Source organism: Corvus kubaryi, unplaced genomic scaffold (assembly GCF_017639235.1).
Source record: "Corvus kubaryi isolate FWS band 111438036 unplaced genomic scaffold, C.kubaryi_AGA036_p1.0 74, whole genome shotgun sequence".
Classification (NCBI taxonomy): Eukaryota; Metazoa; Chordata; class Aves; order Passeriformes; family Corvidae; genus Corvus; species Corvus kubaryi.
The window spans coordinates 12744743-12765281 of NW_024582061.1; the positions used below are offsets into that span (position 1 = coordinate 12744743).

Genomic DNA, 20539 nt, shown 5'->3' on the forward strand with positions numbered 1-20539 from the left:
GGGTCGGGCGGGGGCGGCAGCTGCAGGGCGCGCTGGTACGGGCCCTGCTTTGTGCGCCGGGTAGGTGGGGGTTTCGCGGCGGCTCTCCCGGCCCGCGGGAAGGCGCCTCAGCGGGGCCGAGCCCCGTGCCGCCGCGGCCCCGGACTGAGCCCCTGCGCGCCGCGGGGCCGGGCTGAGGCGAGGCGGAGCACCGGCACCGGCCCCCTGGGTCTGGAGCGTGCACCTGCAGAGACAGCGGGCAGGGGCTTGAGTGAGCCTGCACCAAATTTAGGTCTGGAAAGTTTTTTCCAGAAAACATGTAATTTTCCCCATTCACCAAGCGGGCGAGGGTTTCCTGTAGGGTTTCCATGTTGGTGGAACTGGCAGAAAAAACTCAGGCACACCCAGGTGCCGCCTGTCCTTGGCATGGGCAGGCGCTGTTTGCCTGCTCCAGAAGGTTTTTGCCGGTGAGAAACCTTCCTGGGCCCAGCCTGTTGTGGTTGACTTGCAAATCTGCGCCAAGAGTTGAGGAACACCTCGTGTCTGCTTTCGGGATCTTTGAAATACAAAAAATGCATCAGTTTTACGATTTCTTCATTTTAAAGTGAGGGGTATTTCTTTCACAAAGACAGCTTGAAAACTTAAACCAATACAGACATACAAATTGTTGCCAAGGTTAAGACAAATCGGATGTTCTCTTTAGAAAAGAAGCCATCCCCAAGTGCATGACCAGAGAAGGCAGATGGTCTCTTGTAGCAGAAATGGGAAATGTGCATGGGGTGGAATCATTCTGTCATGCTCCACTATGGCCAGTTTTCTGGACCAACAGAACAACTTTCAAGTGAGAGCCCTGGTTCAGCGTCTCTTCCCTGCTGACCTTAAGGGGCAGGTTACAGCTGGGATTGCCTGCTCTGCAAGGATAACACACAGACTTTTTGAAATCTTGGGTTCCACTTTGTGGTCACAGCAATATCAAGGCACAGAATTTCAGGAGTCGAGAGCCCCATCCCTCCGGTTCGCTGGGGGAGTGTTAGCATAGCTGATCCACGTGGTCAGACAGTTTCTCTGGCTGGCTCCTACAAAGGCTCAGGTCTGCCAAAGGTAACTAACTCTGGAGTGTCAAGGTGATGGGGTGATAGCCAGGCACCAGCTTCGGTGAGGATTCTTATTTGGTTCCTCTGACTCCCTGGGCCTGTGTGTAAAGCTGGACTTCTGCAAGGTTTTTTCCTGAGACTGTGAACACTCTGTCCTGAGGTTGCAGCCTTAGCTTCTCTGACTTGAACTTGAAAACGGAAGCTTTTCTGTAATTACATTACTATGCCTTAGTTTTAGGATCAGCAAAAGTGTCCAGCTGGCCCAAGGCAAGTCTGCCTAGTGCAGTACCCTGTTCCCAGCAGGAGCCAGCACCATGCCACAAGGGTCGAAGAAGACAGCAAGAATCCTGCAGCAGTCAGAAGAAACATCTCCTGTGCTGTCTTCTTGATCTTTGGAAGCCTGATATTGGGTGTAAGCCTGGGAGCCTGAAACTTAACATCTCTTTCACAGAGTGCACCACAAAGTGGCTATTCCAAAGCAGAAAAGGTAAGGGAAGCTTCACTCTGTTACTATAAAAAAAAAAAAAAAAAAGCACACTTTTTCCCTCTGTAGCCCCTTCCTTTATCTTAAATGTGGAAAGGACAAAAATTCTGTGGCCTTCTCTTTGTAAGAAGTAAAATGACATTTGTAGCTTGGATGTTTTTGTTGTTTTATTTTCATGCTCTGAAGTGCTACTGCATTCCCCCCAGCTGGCACAGAATAAAGCAATGCCTGGGCTACCTGAACGTGCTGGAGAGGGACAGAGGGACATGTGCTACTGCCCTGGCTGCCTTCCATGCCCCTGGTTTGAAACCCACTTATGTAGCTCTTCTCACACTTGAGGGGATGCCTCAAGAGACATCCATGTGAAGGAATGCGGGACAGACCTGCTGCAAGTGAGGACTGGCACAGGGATGGAAATGCAGCAGCACCAAGAGGCAGGAGGGACCTAGGAGAGGGGCTGGTGACACAGGGAACATGAAGGGTGCCCTTGACTGCCGGGAGAAGTGAAAAATTTTCCTGGCATGTGTTCACCTCTGCACAGCTTCACTTAAAATAGATTAAATCAGAGTCTCAGTCTTGCAGAGTGCCAGGGGTGCAGCAGTCTGTCAAGATGACAGTGACAACTGCCTGGTGGTTTTGCATGTCCAGTGCAAGCCGTAGTCCCACCAAAAAGGAGAGTAGCCCGGGTCCTGTTCTGACCTGTGCCAGTTGACCGTGCTGCAGGAGCAGCTCAGGACTGGCTCGGGCCCCCCAGAGGCCAGCAGGGAAGTGTCCAGCTACGGTTGTCAGACAGTCTGGAAGCTCCCTTCTGGCTGAAACTCGGTATAGCCTGTATTCAGGTCCTTTATGCCCCTTGAATAGCAGAAAAGCATGAATGCCCGTGATGAAAACAGGTTTCATTATGTCGTACTCATGAGCATTGTTAATATCCCCAAGAGTGTTCCCTTTTAGCTGCTTGGAAGCATACATCATCATTTTCATGGAAATCATCAGTTCCAAGGAAATATGTCATAAATCATTGCTATATACTGTGATTGGAGAGATAGCATAAGAAAATACCAGAAACTCCAAAATTAAAACTGCCAATTTTGTAATGGAATAAGCACAGGTAGTATGTAGCATTAGAAATACCACTTTTCCTTTTAAATTTCCATGCTCTTAAATGTGAAGCCAGTGGCCATTAAGCAAATCAAGTATGTAATTTAAAACTGGACAAAAGAAACTTTCTGTGCTCATATGGAATAGCAATGATAATTGAAAAAAGTATAGAAGTATACATATGTTTGAATGTATCACCAACATACATAGATATTTCCTTTCAATTTTTAGCAAGTCCGTGTAAAACATGTAGTGTTTCATTGTTTCTGAGATAAACATTTGGTGAGAATTTCAGTTCTTTGAGTTTATAGGCACCACTCGGGAATTCTTCATTTCTGACAGTATTATTTTACGTAACTGCTTTTCTTTATTCACAAAAAGGAATTATCCTCCCATTGAAACCATCAGACTTCTGCTAGCCAGCTTCAAAGGAAATAGGATTAGGCTCTAATTTGCAAAACAGTATTGGAGGATATGTTGTACCAAATCTAAACTATACAGATAATCACTGTAACAACAAAATACCATTGATTTCAGTAGGCTTACCTTCCTAAAGCCAGTGTGGGTTGGAAAATAATCTTAAAAGATTGTAACATGTGAGCAGTAAAAAATTATTATAAAATGCAGTGCATTTTTAGGATTAATTTCGCCATGAACTTTCAAAACAGCGCAACTTATTTGTTATCTGGCATAGAGACACCCAGGATAAAAAAGCCCACTCACTTAATAGAATTCAGTCAAATATTTAGGGCTCTTCAAAAAATTGACGGCTTCTGTAATGAGACATGAGTTTCATAGAGCTGATGTTAATTCATTCCATGTATTGAGCTAAATAAAAACAAAACAAAACCAGATCTCAAAAATACGTGCTAAAATACTTAATTTACCAACTGAGGCCAGGTACTCTCTGTGCAAGGATTATGCATATTGCAACTTGACTTGGTGAGACGGTGTCATCTGTACTGAGACTTTTTGCTCTTCAGCATTTTCCGGTGTTTGTGAATTGTTTAGCAGTGTTGTTACCACCCTTACAGAGATTGGCTTCCAGGGGGCTGTTGAAGAGGTGGAATATGTTCCTTGACTGTTCCCTACAGTGTAAGATAGAGGAAAGGGGAGAAATGAGTACTAAAGGGATTCCTGGATGCAATGGACATGTGCCCATTGGATACTAATATGCTGCTGCCTTAGGTTGCAGTCCTCTCTGCTGAGTTCCATAGTCTGTAGGTGGAGAAAAACATAACCATAGTTCTTTAAGTCATTTGAGTTGCTTTGACTGCTCATGATTGATGATCAAGCTAAGTGTAGGTGTATGCATTTGCTGGACCAAGCTTAAATGTTCAGCACTGTCCAGACTGCAAATCTAAAGATGACATGACTTTCAAATCATTGAAAGATGCTGGCAGGCGAAACTGGAGGACATTCTCTCAATGGAACTGTCTCTTCTGTGTTAAGTACCTGCTGAGAGACAGCTTTTTGGTCTGATAAAGTGAAAGCATGTTAATGTGTTCCACTCGAGGATAGAGATTATCCTTTAGAAAGCAGTACTGGCAGAGACAGCTGGCATCCATCTGGTTGCTGGGGCAGGTATCTGTATATTATCTGCCCTGGCAGATCACATCCAATCCTTGTAATTGCATGCTTTATGAAAATTGCAGGAGTCAAGAAAGTTCAGGATTAAGACTGTAATGCTGATTTTCTCTGTAGTGAGCCATATAAAAAAACCTTGCCTTGACAAGTAGTGGTCTTTTGAGGTGTGTCTTGTCTGCATCCAGAGATGTCAGTTCACTATTAAAACAATACTTTAGTCAAGTAATGATCACTGACAAGGCCCAGATTCAGAGGTTATAAAATTCCATCTAAATTCACGTGTCTCCTCTTGTTCTTTGATTGCTTCTAGGAATCTTGAGATGTCCATGCAATAGGAAAAATAAAGACTTAAGTGAAATTAAGCCCTCTCGGTCTGGATCCCAGACCCATTATAGAGCTTTATGAGCAGTGAAGAAACTGAGGAATACTTGTAATACCTTTTTGGAGAATACTCTGGAATTGAAATTGGGGTTCTTCATAAGACTATAAGACTTTGAATAGGAGAGGAGCTGTATGTCTGTAAAATGTCTTTAAAATTCCATTTCCAAGCCTCAAGCTTTTACTTCTGTGGCTTTCACTAAGAATTTAGACAATTAATGTGTTATAATTTTTACCTGTAATACTGTTAATTTCTTCTTCTGCTTGATATGTTTTATGGGGATATTCATAGCGCAGAGGATAGCAGTCACCTGCTCAATTTACATCTCCAGATCTGAAAATTCATTTACATGCGCACTTGTGTACCTGTATGCTTATATCACATGATTTTATCCATAGAAAATCTGCTTTTCTACAGTCAACATTTCCTCAAAATTCCCCACTGTTATTGCTACACTGGGACCCTCAAAACCAGAGAAGTGAGATGAAACAACCTGAACTGCAGAGGAGACAAAACTGAAATGTAGCAGTTGAGGCTCAGCATCTTTTCTGTTGCACAGCTTCGAGAAGGATTGAGCACACATAATGCCTTCTTCTGTTGCTTTCCTATTTCTCCTTCAGTTTAGACGTTCTTTCAGTAGAACTCTGTGATGGTGTGTTTACTGTGTTACTTTATATTAATTTCATTAAATGTATTAGCAATGCAATCCAAATTACCAGCTCCCTCCCTATCCCTGCACATTAATCCTTTCAGGATTAAAACTCTCATACAAGTTGCAACACTGTGAGGAGAGAATTGTGTTGGGTCACGGTCAGTGGGTTGCGCATTCCAACAATGCAAACTGCAAAAAAAGACATTTAAAACGTAGCTGAGTCACTCAGCAGCGTGCTCTCGTCGTGTCATCGCTTCCCTTCTTTGCCTTCAGTTCCGTCCCTTCCGTCATTTCTGGTTTTTTGCCCTTATTTTGAGAGACTGACTGAGGGCATCGCTTTCCGCCATCAGCCTGTTAGGCTGTGTGCAGGCAGCCAGATCTGCACCCAGCCCGTTTTGCCCACCGCCAGCTCCCACACCAGGAATGACTGCTCTCGGCATAGCTTATACACACCAGCTCTTCCAAACCATCACCACGAGTGGTCAGCCCCAGCCACCATCTCTCAATTCCTCCAGCCCCAACTCGCCAGTGCAACAGTGCAGGCAAGCGAGGTGTCTTCTTGCTGGGTTTTGGGGTGAAACCACAGGCCCTTATCCTGTAAACACAGCTGGTGTTCAGTGGTGCTTGTGGGTTGTGGCGGAAAAGGGTGGAGCTGTGCAGCCATGGGTTGGTTTGGGACTGGAAGGCAGCTGGGGCAGAGAGGGGGGAGTGAAATGCAGCCGAGGTGGTGATGGAACAGGCGTCATCCTGCTGGGGGCTGTGCCGGGGAGCTGTGCGCCTCAGGGCCTTCGCTCGGAGATGTTCGTGTGGGAACATAATGGGGAAGCGTGAACTTTTGCCATTGTGACCCCTTCATCCTGCATGACTCACGGATGAGATGGGGCAGATACATCCCTCCAGGACGCTGGGATTTCCTGCCCAGTCCGATCGAATGGAGATATCACAGCCACTGGGTAGATCCTACAAGGAGAGAGGTATTAGCCTTAGTTGTGGCTTTTGTATGGCGTTCATTGCACTGAAGCCTGTGATGAAGAAAACCAAAAGTATGTTTTGCACAAGATTTTTGTTTTCATGTGGAGGTCTGTGGATCTGTGTCTAGATTGTATCGCTCTTTTCATGACGCTGTTTGATGTGTAACCCGTCTTCTTGGAAATATAAGGTTAAAGCTGTTCTAATAATATAGGAAGTAAAAAAGACATAGATATAAGTATCTCTGTTTTTCTTAAATATAGATAATTTTTAGAGTGAAGAAGATTAAGTGCAAGATGCTTTGCTAAAAGTCACGTTGCAGGTGACACCAGTGAGTTACCAGATGTTCATACCTTTGAATACACCTGAACAAGCCTTTCCCCGAGACTGTCACTGACTGGCAGATATCAGGGATAATGACAGCAAATCCTGCCCAGTTACCAGAAATGGACCCCAAGACATAACCATGTTATGATAGATATACAATGTACCCCATCAGACAGAGCAGCATTTGTTATATTTGACTGATAACATGCATCACTTCCCTTGGCAGTGTGTGTATGCAGTTCAAATCGAGTGGACAAATGGGGACTGTGTGCCACCTGACTCCTGTTGGGAGACAAATCTGTAGGGAATAGATGACAACATGGCTCTCTATTCCCTCTTTGCCCACAGATGCTGCAGGCTGGGTGGTAACCTCCTTGCCCTCCACAGACAAAGGGGAGCAAGGACTGAATTAAAAAGGCAAAAGGCAGTGCTTTCCCCTTTTGGAGGTGTTTTAGGGAATAGTGGACAACTCCACACCCTTGTCACAGGCTCCATGGTAGGGATACAACCTTACATGGAGAAATCATCTCCTCCTCCCCGCCTCCCTTTAAATTCCCACTGAAATACTGGAATTCATAGCTGTAAGACTGGCTGTATTTTTCCTTCACTGATCATTAATTTGTCAAAGTCAAAACAATACTAAATTAGAAAACAGATTCAGCACAGAGACTGCCAGTTTCCTTTAGCTTTATTTTGCTTACTTTTCATTTGTCTGCAGCCATTTCCTGGCTTTAAAAAATAGTGTTTTCTATGACTTGTGAAAAAATTAGGTCAAATAATAAAAAAATGTTAATGGCAATATAATAATTTTATGGCAAGTGATTAGAAAGATGTAAACAGAGTATTATGGCTTTAGGATGTGTATCAACAAACCAAAATGACTTTCACAGGAAAAAGACATACCCAGAATTCTCAGGCAGCAAACTACAAAGAGCAGTTAAATGGAAAATGAATCTGTTTGTGTATAGATGCCCAAGAACCAAATATAATTTTCTATTAGATCTTTTTAAAATCCCATTCGTTATGCCTGTTTGCTAGCAGAGAGGACTCTTTAAATCAATAGCAAATTGGCTAAGTGACAAATTTGATCAAAGCCTCATTATGCGTGCAGATTTCATTTTGCTGGCTAGGGAATCATGAGAGGGAAGGTTTTGTGACTCTCTGTGTTTCCTTTGTGCTTCTCACGCAGCATAAAGGGAATTGCAAATTTCTAAAATCCCCATAGTGGGCACAGGGGAGCAGAGGATGCCATCTCCTCGTGCACTGTCATCCAAGAGGACAGTGACAGCCCCTCTGACTCCAGCACTGTCCTCGTTGCTGGGCCCACAGCAGGGTGAGTGTCAGGCCCGGGGTGGAGGGCTTTAAGGGTGGGAGAATGTGTTTTTGCTATGTTGCCAGGTCATTTTCTTTGGAGCTGAGTGCCACGTGACAGCCACCCCCAGGTTTCTCCAGCCTGCACTGAAACCACAGACAGTCACAGTCCAACAACCCCAAAAAGAGAACGCAGACTTTAAGATACAGTCCCAACCCCCCAGGGAGAAGCAAGACAACACATTGATGCCACCAGCTTGCCTGTGTCAATGCAGAGCACACAACATTTTGGGCAATGTTAGCTGTAGGAAAAAGCCACCCTCCCCAGCAAGTCCACAGAGGTTTGAGGAGATGCCTCCATCTTGTTCATGATCTGTGGCCAATCAGAAAATCTGGCCCAGGGCCTAAAAACACTTTTAAACTAGTGTCTCCTTATCTCTCCTAAAGAACTAGAATACTCTTTCTTGCCTCCCAAGAATTATGCAGAAATAAATCTTCCTGGATCTGCAGAATGCTTTGCTGACACTAATTGTGTTATAAGGAAGAAAGAGATTTATTTTTAATGGAACAGGACAGTTATTTTCAAAGCGCATGTTTGAAGGTCTGTTACTGAGATGAAAAAAGTACTCAAATTTAATAAGAGGAGCAACATGACCTCTGCATACTTACCATTGCTTTAGAAAGACCAAATCCTTCTCACTTTACCTTAGCTTGTACTAATCTCCATGAGGGCTCCACACACAGGAGCCTTTGCCAGCACCGAAGCTTATGAAGATGACCCCAGTTACGCTGCCTAGAATAAACCAGATGCTGCTGCAAAACAGCTGGAAATTACTAATTTTCTCCCTTCATATGCATGCCCCCTCATCATGATACTGTCTGAAGTCTTCTGTCTCATCCTTCTGTTCCCTTCCCTCAGTCCCCAGCCTACTTTCACTTGTTGGGACAGATGCAGCAGGCTTGTTGAAGACATCTCCTCCCTTAGGACCTAGACATGAAGCTCAATAACTTTGCTCCCTTAGGGTTTTCATCACCTTTCTGCCCTGGCTTCATAAAATAGAAGGGTTTCACCTTTCATCCCTGTGTACAAGCTGGCACCTAAAAGTATGCCTGGGGTATTCCAAGGAGATGAAGGGGTGTCATTGCCCAGATCTCATTGGTTTTGCACCAAGTGGCACACATCCTCTGCTCTGTGTCACTGAGGTGTGAGTTCTTGAATCTGCTTGATTCCTGCCAGTGGTAGTGACAGAGAAAAAGAAAAATTAGAGCTGGATCATCAAGAAAAGCAAGCGTAGTGTGGGGCACATTCATTTTTAAATGGGTGAAATCTCCCAGGGCACCACCTCTCCTCCAGTTTTCAGCTCCATTGGAAATATGTAGATCAAATGTCCAATGGAGGGAAATGAATTGGCTGAGGTTGTAACTTTACACGCACATTCTGTAGAGAAATACAATAGCTAGATTTCTAAGATTTCAACCTGACCACTGCAATGACGATACTCAAATGAGAAAAGAGAAAGGAAGAAAGGTGCTTCTTGCCACAGCTTTATCTAATGTGATCTCTGGTTACTGCTGATGAAAGAGAAGAAACCTGCTTTGCTTTAGAAAGAGAATCAGACCCTTTCTGTAGCACCACCAAGTGGTTGAGCATCACTGGGAAAAACCTGTCTGCAAAAGCAGCCTCAGCAGTGCCTCACAGCAACATTTTCCAACTCCTTTACAGTCTTGTAAGTGGTAAATATGATTTTTGGTCTGTAAACCTGGATGTAAATTGAGATTGTCCTCACTGAAGCTGACCAGAGTGTGGGTGAAGACAGTATCAGGTATCTTGCACTCAAAGCTGTCAGGAGAAGACTGACAAAACCTTAATGCTTATCTGGTGTTTGTGTGGGTGAGCAGATGTCTTGAGCTGTGAAAACCAGGACTGGGATGTATTAGGAGTGCTACAGGAACAGAGTGAGAGACAGGTCTCTCTTCAACAGTTTTTTTCACTGGGAAATGGTATTAAGAATCAGTGGTAAGCAAGATCATGTAATGTCTTTTTTAGCAGAATTTACTTTTCTTCTGAAAAAAAAAAATTGTGTGAATTTATAAATTGGATTCGAACAGCTATGAAAGGTGTATGATCACAAATAAAGATGGAGGCTGATTCCTGGTGCCATGAAAGACTCCTGGTGTAAAATTGCCCTTTGCCAGTGATAAGTGATCAGTGAAAACTCTTTCATACGACATAAGTTGTTGCTGCTCTACCTTCAGGGCTGCTACTCAAGGAGGGTTCCTTTGCCTTGAGTCTTCTTATGATGGAGAGAGGCCTGTAACAGCTTGGTTGCTCAAGCTCACCCCCACTACAAAGAGACTTCCAGGCAAAGGGATTGCCTGGGATGTCCCTTGTAAAACCTGGTTCCCAACACGGTCGTCAGGAGCAAAGAAGCATCTGCCTTAGGAGCCCAAGCCACTGGCATTGTCCTGGTCACAGGTTATTTTTGAACCCACAAATCCGACTTGTGGAAAGACTAAAAGTACTGCTCCTGGAACCAGACCATCAGGCTACATCCATGTAAAATGGATTTAAGCAGGTTTGAATGCAGGAGCAAAACCTTTGTGTCTGTTGTGATTAGCCCTTAGAAAGGCACATGTGTAATTCTCCTCTCAGCTATCATGTCCTCCTTTAATTGCTGCATTCATCAGTTGTAGGTATCATTAAGTCTCAGCCAATGATCCCTACTCATTTTCTGGCCAAAAAGCAGGACACTGAGGCTTGTGTTCACCACTGACCTTTTGCAGTGCCACAGCAGCATTAGCTCCTTTCTACCTCGAGGAATGGCAGGGACCAAAGGTATCTCTGCCCTTCATGGGGGCTGCCCAAGTGAAAAGAGCCCCAGTAGGAATAAAAGGCCACCTTCTTCTGTACCAGCTAATGCTTCTGTAATTAAAAAAGCAGGTGCTTAGTGGCCGTTCTGTTTGCCTGCCTGCAAACTTGCAACACAGCCAGCGATGTCTGAGGTGCCGCTGTTTGGAAAAGCAGCAGAAGGACTCAGCATTCCTAATGACAGAGATATGTTTTCAAAAATACATTTCTTAGCATGACAGGCAAAGATGAAAGGGACCTGAGGTGAAGCTTTGCACAGCTCCATTTCAAAAGCAGCAGCTGCCAGTGGTATGGTTGTTGGACTTGTCCTCCAGTATGATACTGCAGACAAATAATGGGAATATTTTTATTTGAAGAGAGGCACCAACAGACCAGGACCCATCATAAGCAGGCTTGTGAGAACTCAGTGTGGTTTTCAGAGGAGGTGATTATGCATGGCTGCCAGTGTTCGGGAGCAGTGGCTATTCAGCACTCCTGAAAAGAAGGCTAGATTGATCCTGAGGGCACATAGATAAATTGAGGCAAAACACATGGGAGAGTCTAATTTCTGAGGGATTATAATCATTAATAACTCTTTGCATTTGTGCAGGTGTGTCCATGATACACCAAATCCATGCATATATGAATATATATAAACATATATATAATATGTTTCACTATATAAAATTTATATATTATATAATATATGTAAACATAAAAATGTGTTTGGTAATATCTACATACCTGTCTGTATGTACATATGCAAGCTCACATTGCTTGAACAGCTATAGTAGGGATCCTGTCAACATTAGCCATCAATATTAAAAGCCCTTTTATGTTTATCTTGATGCTTGAGGATCTAAAAGTCAAAGTTCAGGAGGAGTTGAAATATTGTTCCCATATAACTTTAAAAAATATAATCACAGCAGAGCACAGCACTATGTTCAAGCTGAAGTCAAGCTGCCTGTTATAGTACAAAGCTGGACACCCCATTGCAGCTCTGGCCATCTGCATGCACACTACACTTAAAATGGAAAAAGGCCTCTGGGGAAAATGAACCAAATTCGCCGTGTGTACAAGCAGGCATGATCCTTTGAGGTCTGTGGAATGCATTTGTTTACACCAGTAATGGATTTAGTCCAGGGACTGCTGTTCTTTATGAGATCTCCCTTTTCTTTGTTTTTATGCCAGTGTAATTCCACTTTGGTAGGAATAATACTAATTTATGTAAGTGGCAAAAAATTGTATTTTTGCTTTTCAGCGCAGATGGTGGATTACAACTTTCATAGCCTGTTTCCTTTCCTAGCCTACTCCACTTTTTCTGCAGGTGCTGTTCCTCTGATTTTTTTACATGTACTGCAGACTTGCATAGTCTCAAACAAAAGGCAACCAGGTGTTCAGTGCCCACATCCAGTACCTGCTCCTTAGGGTGAATGCTTTTGCCCAGTGCATATCCCATTCCTGTTGCTAATGATCGCCATGTTGCCTTCACCAGAATTTCCCTCCTGCCACTGTCGCAACCACCACCATTCCAGCCAGGAAGGGCTGCCCCCACAGAAGTTCATTAATGCTGCTTGTTAATTGCTCAAAGACTGGAGACAGAGGGGTCCTGTTTCATGTGCATGAGGCATCCCTTCTCTTCCTTGTGGGCTGACTGGATAACCTTATTTTTCCTGGAGAAACAGCTTGCGGTTAAAAACATGAGTCGTGAGTAAAACTAGGTACGAAACAGTAGAGTCCGGGTTGCAGGCAGCATTGCAGAGCATCAGAGCCAAAGTAAAGGGCTTAATATTTAGCAGTCAGGAGTGTAGACCAGAATTAAGATAATCTGAACTCTCCCTATGATGCAGTTAGCAAAAGCACACACCTACCCCTGCCTCTTTTAGTGTCAGACTTTGTGTCTCTGGACTTAACTTTGCTCTGAGTGCCACCAAAAGCAATTCCTTTAAGTTTTTTAACTTTCGCATTTCTGAAGATCAGTGGAAGAATAGGTGAACAGATCTGCATTGTTGACTTTATACAGGCCACTTAAAAGAGACCGAGGCAGAAAAGGCTACCTAAGCATCACACCGAGGGTGTGGCAGGAGAGGTTAAAGTACAAGCTGTCTTTCCTAAAAGCCTGTTCTCTCACCAACTGATGTAATTTCCCCTGATAGCTCGAGCATTAGCCCTCTTCTCAGTTTAAAAATTAGTCCCTGAGGAGCCTAAATTAAAGATGCTGGTACAAAAGTGCAGGGCCTGACCTCTCGCAGCTGCACCAGGGCTAATACTGATTCATTGTGCTGCTCCGTGTTACAGTCCAAGGGCAGAACAAGGGGCAGGGGAGGGCTACAGAGGCATTTCAGGCTCCTGGTTAGCTCATTCATAGACACCTGGTATCCCGCCTCCTCCTCACGCTTCGGTGCATCCCACCTCTATTGTATAGAAAATCCACTCCTTTAGAGATCTGAGCTGCTTGGGCTGGACAAAGACCAAAATTAAATCCGCAGCTGCCCAGGAAGAGGCTTTCTCTGTCAGGGGTTATTACCGAGGATATCTGATGAGAGAGTGGAGCGGGGAACTCCCCTCGCCTCTGTCAGTTCCAGTTACGGATTTGGATGGATGCGTTCGCACATGTTTTTCTTGCTTCACGTAAACAACACAAGTCCCTCTGTAGCTGGTATGGACTGTTGTGCCTCCACTGACCCAGTTTAGCTCCAGAGCTTTATGAGAGGTATGTGACCTGCTGCACTCACCACGTTTGGCTGGGCAGCACTCCATTTGCTGCCTGCAGGAAACACTCAGTGTCACGGGGCAGTGAGGCCAAAATACCCTCGTGGCAGCTCCTTCACCCTCAATGAAGTTGCATCAAGGGTAAATTTGAATCGACAAAGGCCAGCTCCTATTCTCAGTTACCCTAGACAGAACCTGGAATTGCACCATTAGTACCCAGGGAGTTATTTTGGATCTACAAGGGCACAAGCATGAGCAGAATCTTGGCACCGAGTTTAAAGGAGCAAAACAAAGAGAGGTTTATGTCAAACAGGAACAGCAGCAGGTGGCACATATAGGCTATATAGTCCCAAGTTTTGAAAGGAAAAGAAACATAAAGTTAATAGAAAACCTTTGTGGTTACTAAATACGTTTTATTCTTGAATCCCCTGTAGAACTGATCAGTCCCACAGCTGATAAAAATAGATGCAACAGGTGTTAGTTTGAAGACTTCTGTGCTTCATGTTAAGGGTACTCATGAAAAGTTTATGGTCAGTGAAACCTGGAGGAGAAATCAGGATTACTTTGGAAAAAATTGTGCCCTGCTACATTAGAGAACATCTGGAGCCATTGACCAGGGGAATTTAAATCTACATCTCAAAAGCTTTGCATATCTGATCACCATTCCTGCTATCTCTGTCTAAATAGCCTCATGCTGGCAACCTGACCTATTTAGTTGGTGGCTGCTCCTTCCGTTCTCTGCATCTCGTTTCTTTCTGTTCTCTATGTCTCATTTCTTTCAGGGTAATGAGGATGAGTGTTGTTATCTGATTTTCTCTTGATTTCCTTCTTTAATCTGTTTCCTATGTTTCCTTTGGGCACATCAACCTAAACTGCAGCCCTTTAAGACAACCAAAGACAAGTTGCTGCCTAGGGACTGGCTAGCCAGACTGCAGCATGGGGGTGTGAACATTATGCAAAGAACAAGATATGGAGCTGAGAGTGGGATTTCACAGCTGCTGTGAGGAATTGGATGACTGAATCCCATTAGGGTTGGAGTGAGGTTTGGCAACCTTGCTCTTCCTGGCCGCCTTTGAAGAAGGCTCAGCAGAAAGCTGGAGCCTAAATCTTGCATGAAGCAAGAGGCAAGTTTACTCCCACAGGAGTGAGTACTGCTCATTGCTATTGCAGTAGCTGAGCTGGATGCTGTGGAAGGATCCCCAGGCACAACTCTCGTTATCCTGTACAAGGATATAAGGGAATATTCAGAAAAATCAGGAGAATTGCAGGCATTGTCAGAAGATATTATCAAAGTGTTGAAGATCTGTCCAAATCTCTACAGGCAAATCAGCTAGAAAGATAACTGTACTTGGCAAGATTTGTACATGTTTATACAGAAAGCTTGGTCAACAGAAGCTGGTTTCCCTATGTATTGCTAGGGCAGCAAATAGGAAATTCTGCCCCACTTTGAGAACACTGTGGCATTTGAGAAGCAAGAGGCAGTTAACCAACATGTTTAGCCCAAAGACAGGCACTGCCAGACCTGTTCTACCCAACATCTTCAGCAATAGTTCTTGACTTATTATGGAATTGTTTTACCTTTAAAGTACATTTACACTGTCAGTGATGAGAGAGGGCTCTGATTTCAACAAAATAAACTGCAGAATTAGGGGTCTCGGCAATACACCTTGTCCTAAGGGTGTCACAGTTTTCCTTTGCCATCTGCTGCAAAGGCAGTGCAGGAGGATGAGCAGGCAGCGGTGAAGCTCTGCACCCTGCTGTACCCAAGTGCCCTGGGAAGGTGTCCCACACAGCTGCTTACTCACAGACATTTAACATCCTTACACAATAACAGCATCGTAACAATGTGCTGTTTTCTTCTTCTTTGTAAGTATGCAGGAGTTGCTTTGTTAAGTAAAAACCCTACTTTAAAATGGTTTCATTTCGACTTTGAAAAGAGTAAGTGGAGTTGAACTGCCTTGAAATACAGCTTTTTTTTTTTTGCCAAATGTGCCTACTGAGAGGAGCAGGAGATGGCAGGGCAAGAACAAACAGACCCCACAGATCCCTACACCAAGGGTTTTTATAAAGCAGAGCAATATTAAGATTCTCCACAAGACCAGGACTCATATTAAAGGAAACAGTTGTTTTTAAAAAGCTTACTGATAGAACCTACATTAGAAATCTGCCAAAACATCCAGCCTTTTCCTTGATAACTGCACAGGAGACTCAAAAATACAGCCAGACAGAGGTTCCATTGTCAGAAATGTGCAAATAAGATCAAAATGTACTAGAAGAATTTCAGCTACCCCTAAAATGTTGCTGTTATTTTTGAAAGCAGGTTAATTGGTGGTCTTGAGCCTTTCACTGCACTTTGGATCTTTCCCCGGAGGGAATTTTCTTTAAGTGTAAGGACTCACTCTACCACATGTACTGGAAACAATGTGAAAAAAGGATTTCTTCCAGCAGTAAAAGCATTTCAGCAAGCACATTGATGAGGAATGTCTGGGATTTAAATACAGGGAAACCCGTAGCTGACAGCCTGGAACAGAGGGGGATGTAACAAGGCAACTTAAAAAAAAAAAAGAAAAGAAAAAAAAAGAAGAGTTAATTACAAACATGTGTAAAGCATAAGGCAAGAAAAAGAAAACAGAGAAAGAATGGCAAGGATCCCGTGGCAAAGTGACCGGTGGTGAGCTGTCATGCCCAAAGCCACAGGATGAGGCCCACAGCATTTATTGCTCACTGGAAGTAATTTTTCAAGTCAAGGAGCAATACTTCTCCAACAAAAATGAAAAATTCCAGTCAGCAGAGGGTAACTGAAGCCCTCTTAAAACAAAAGTATCATTGAAGAGAGACTAATAAATCACCCAGTGACTAGATTTTTTCATTTGTAGTGAAGAACTCCTCTCTCAGACCTGGTCCCTGTGTCAAGCCCGTCCCTGTGGTATTAAGAAATCACTTCAGGATGTGTTTATCTTTACTCAGTACAAACTTCAGAGGGACCTAAGCACTTTGAATTGGGAGTCAGCACTTTGGCTAGGAGTTTTGTCTTGATGCTGGGAGACTTAGCTGCTAGCCGGACCCCTCAAGCTTCTCTTTGCCTGTATAAACCCATAGTAATTCCCTGCTTCTGCTTTCTGGATGCAAACTGGGAGAGAGGGAAAGAGCTCCTCTAGGTTCCTCTGCCCAAATCTGTAGTTAATCCCACTCCCAAGCACAGGCTTTTGCTCAAATGGTTTAGGTATAAAGGAAATTTGGGCTCACACTCAAGTTACAGTACAGCTGCACCCTCCAAAACTCTCTTCCCTTTTGCAGGCAGCAGTACTGAGGTGAGCAGGATTCACCTGGGGATGGACATTTCCATGTTGTGCTCTTGATTCCTTTCTGCAGGAATCAAGTGCTGATCTCTAGACTCAGCCATCATCCCAATATAAATTTATCTCCAGATTTTGTCCAGGAAATGTCGAAATCAGGGCTGCCTCTAAATAGTTCAGGCAAAAGTGCTAACACTGAACTTCACTTGCTACAGTACATCCTTTCTCAGTTCTCTTCTGCCTGTGAAAGAAAGCACACCTAGTCCTTGAATGTGGGTTGTGCTGCGAAGTCTGTAAGAACTTAGATTTATTTCATTGCTCTTCAGGAGCAGGAGAACTTTTTGTTAAGGTTACATGAAAAAAAATTGAAAGGAACAATAAACAGCACTCCAAACCCTCTTTTTAATAGATGTGCTTCTTTTTATAGTTCACATACTTTTATAAACAGGGATTTAGCTCTGTGCAACCATTTGAAACAGAAGCTCTGTTTAATTAATTTTATAGGTAAAGTAGTAAATCATACCAGTTCTAATGAATGTGAAGTATTAAACCTGAGGAAACTGCAGAGCTTTGTGAAGGCAAGTGAAAGCAAATTAGGATCTGAACAAAGGACAAAGTAGTAAGGCTCTTGGATAGATTCAGCCTTTACTCCAACTGTTTGAGGTTTGGGGCAGACCTGGCTCATGAGCCACAATAAGCGGAGAGTCAGCACGTGTGCTGCAAGGGGCAGGTCCCTAAGATGTCATGTGAGACATGTAATTCTCTGCCAAAAGTACTTGCAGATGATCCACAACAACAGCAAGATTACATGTGAGTAGTGATCCCCTGAACCAGATGAGAATGCAACCCCTCACCCTACCCTTGGCGGTTCCTGTGGACCTTGGTGAAAATACACTAACTCTATGCAGTCCAAACATGTGATTTCTGTCTTGCATTTATGGAGCTACCAGCACTTCTGGTCACAATGCTTAAAGTCCTTGATCTTACTCCTTGACCTGAACCAAAAACTATTTTTAAGGGTTATATGCAACAAATAACACCACTATCTATTGCCAGCTTCATTATGAGTATTCCTTACCCATACTAAAAGAATGGAGAGAAGAAATAGAAGATTCTTTGCCTTGGGAAGGTTTATAAGCTAAGAAAGCTCCCCAAACACTGGGAAATATATCATGGGGCTGAAGGCTGGAAAGCAGCAGGTATCTATTCTAATTGGTACTTCTTCACCTACCCCTCTCCCTGTCCCACACACACTACTCCAATGACCATAGAAATCAACAGAGGAGGATCTATCTATGTCCGTACGCCTTGGACCATATCACATGAAAGATGTGATCCTACAAGAGACAGGAGAGGATGCAGAAACACCTGAAAGTTAGGATTATAAAAATGTCATGGGTGCTGTGGTTGCCACCAGCCACGTGGGCTGGTGGCTGTCTCTGCTGTGTGCCTCACTGCTTTGGCACACCTCATCTCTGTCCTTCTCTGTTCTTAGGTTGATCAGCTCCTTTGGGCAGGGGGTCTGGTGTCCATACAGTGGATGGAAGGAGCAGGGACACAAAGGAGAACTGTAGCCTGCACCCTCACTTCCTACAGCTCCACAGCTAAGTTTTTCCCCATGTTGTTACCGGCTAACCCAAATGTGCTTGTGTGATAATACACTCTGAAAGATCTACAATGTCTCCCAGCCTGACTTAATCAAAGAGGTTCTTCTGAACCCAAAGGAGGCCATGAGAAGTCAGCCTGCTGTCTCTACAGCTGCTGTGGCTTTAAAACCACAGTGACTTAGGGAGGAGGTACAGGGCTTTTTCCAGTAGTGTCCCCAAACTGCAGTCACTGGGAGGCTGTGACATTCTTTTGGGATGCTGTAATGCAGTTTGATCACTGAATGCATTCAACTACAGAGGTATTTTGCATGACTCTAAGAGGTTATTATCACCTCAGTTAATTATATGTAAGGATTCAGACTCTGGCAAACCTTAATTATCCTTCTATCAATCTCAAGGTCACAAAAGCTTAGTAGGGCTATTTTTAGCAATACAAATATCTTCTTTCTGAATGGAAAAGCTGCTCTTTTTGTTGCATATCTTATTTTTAAATGCTAAACACATCAGCCAGAACCGAGAGGTTTTTTCCAACCACCCTAAGAATGTGGAATCCTCAATGGATGTGCTAAGACCAATACCATCTTCAGATGTGAATGTATGATGTTAAAAATCTGGTATGGGGATGAGGCAAAAATTATCAGAATGGGGTGCTTGAAGCCCACATTTAATCCTAAAAAATATGCCCTTGGGAGAGTGGTTTGGTGCCCAGAGCATTCCGGCTGACAGGTGCCTACATAAATTTTCTCATCCAGCACCTGTTCAAACCTCTGGACACTGGTGTTATACGCATGATACAGGAATAACAACAGCTTCATTCACTCAGGGCACACATTCAGATCAATGTCCCTTTTGTTTCCAGCTCTGAGGGCTGTGATGGCATCTCTGAAGGCATCAGCTGAACATGTACCAGGTAGCTGCTCTGCCTGAAACTTCAAGCAGCTGGAAACAACAGCATGGAGAGGGCTGTCCCTCAGTGAAAAGCCTAATGGTGAGCACTGGGCTATCTACCTTGTTAATCTTTTGAACAGAAATAGCTAATAAACACACCCTGAGGCTCAGCCTGCTTCCCCAACACCACAAACCATATTTTTTTAATCCATAAACCATATGAGCCAATACTACCTCCTCTGATAATGTTCTTATGCTGCTGTGTCCAGACCCTGAGAAAGGATCTTGAAAAAGGAAAGCCTCGCTCAGGATGGGAAGATTTGTTAGCTATTAGGTATTCTGGTAAGCAACTCTGATGCACTCAGGGGAAAGGAGAGGATTTTTTGAACTTGAGGTGTTGGAAATTATTGGGTATATTACACATTATCTATGTGACTTTGGGTGAAGTGCTTTGGCCTTGATATTGTAGGGAAAGAAAAGGGGCGTGTAGCTACTGACTTGAGTGGGATCTGGATCAGGTCCCTTGTCACTCTGTATAAGTTTCCCATCTGGGTGGAAATTTTCTTTTGACCATAGTGTTTCAATTTACAGACTTCGCACACTCAGCAGAGGCTGTCCAAGAAAAGCTTCCCAGGCTGAGCAGACTAGAGGTAGTCTGCTGCCCTTCCCAGGTCTCCGGTTCACAGGCATGCCACCTTGCAGCTTGGATCTCACTCCCTTGGAAGAGCATTTTGAGTTTCCAGGGCAGGGAACTACTTGTCAGTAAGGATTTTTGGCCTGAGTGACACCGAAGTGTGAACTATTCAAACACACTCTGGGAACTGCAAAGTTTTGGTTTTACCTGCCACTGACAAGGATGTCAATTCCTATGTTTAGATCGTGTCACCTGCAGTGCTCTCTCTAAACAAGTAGCTCTTCAGTAGCTCTCATCTTAAGGTTTGGTTTTGTTTGTGACTTAAATTTTTACTTGTAAATCAATTAAAATCTAAGCATAATATTCTGTATCCCCCTGCTATGTATATACAGTTGAGAAGTTTGGTGAAAAGGGAGTTACAAGGGAAAAAGAAAAAATTATCAGAACTTTGAAAGTCAGAGCAATAAAAAAATTCAAAAGTTTTAAGGTAACCCTGATTCTTTCTCCACTTGTTATGTTTTCCATCCTTACTCATAACTCTAGGATTCCATCCCAACCCCAACCTAAGCAGTCTTGACAGGAAAGGATTATCCACTGGAATTTGACATATTTACATCTAGAGAGTGCCAAAGGAAAGTCTTTCCGAGTGGAACAAAGCCACCCTTATTTGAACT

General features: G+C 43.7%; 1 long non-coding RNA gene across 1 annotated transcript; it reads left to right on the plus strand.

Moving 5' to 3' along the window:
- The first annotated feature begins 5613 nt into the window (after window positions 1–5613).
- On the plus strand, window positions 5614–20318 carry LOC121675451. The gene is made up of 3 exons (XR_006020076.1): window positions 5614–6247; window positions 18232–19331; window positions 19823–20318. It is a non-coding gene; the product is annotated as an uncharacterized LOC121675451 (long non-coding RNA).
- The last annotated feature ends 221 nt before the right edge of the window (window positions 20319–20539 follow it).